Source organism: Pyrgilauda ruficollis, unplaced genomic scaffold (assembly GCF_017590135.1).
Source record: "Pyrgilauda ruficollis isolate IOZ18807 unplaced genomic scaffold, ASM1759013v1 scaffold59, whole genome shotgun sequence".
Taxonomy (NCBI): Eukaryota; Metazoa; Chordata; class Aves; order Passeriformes; family Passeridae; genus Pyrgilauda; species Pyrgilauda ruficollis.
Genome location: NW_024527599.1, coordinates 1,733,668 through 1,733,987, shown reverse-complemented (window position 1 = coordinate 1,733,987; position 320 = coordinate 1,733,668). Strand labels below are relative to the sequence as shown.

The 320-nt window shown below is 84.1% G+C and overlaps 1 protein-coding gene across 1 annotated transcript in view; it reads left to right on the top strand.

The window, feature by feature from the left end:
- Positions 1–320, top strand: part of GGNBP2 (gametogenetin binding protein 2) — a 17,314-nt gene continuing 16,994 nt past the window's right edge. Inside the window, exon 1 of the mRNA XM_041482719.1 lies at positions 1–90. The gene's annotated coding sequence lies outside the window, so the exon portion shown is untranslated. The remainder of the gene's footprint in view (positions 91–320) is intronic.

Sequence of the window (320 nt, the reverse complement as noted above, 5' to 3'; positions counted from 1 at the left end):
CCCGGGGCGGGCAGGGAGGAGGCGGCTCCGGGACCCGCGGTGCCGCCCGCCTGTCACAGCGCCCGGGCCGCCCAGCGCCGCCAGCAGCCGGTAAGGGCCCGCCGGCCGCGGGGCAGCGCTCCCGGAGGGGGCGAGGGTAGGGGAGGCAGCATGGGGTCCCTCCCGCCGCGCTGGGTGGCTCCCCGCCAGCGCAGCCCCGCGTGGGGAGCCGGGCGAGGCCGCGCAGCAACGGGAGGAAGGGGTGGGTCTGCCGGGGCAGCCGGGCTGCAGCCCGCGGGGAGGCGGCGGGGCGGGCGCTGGGGCCGCTCCGCGGGGCGCCC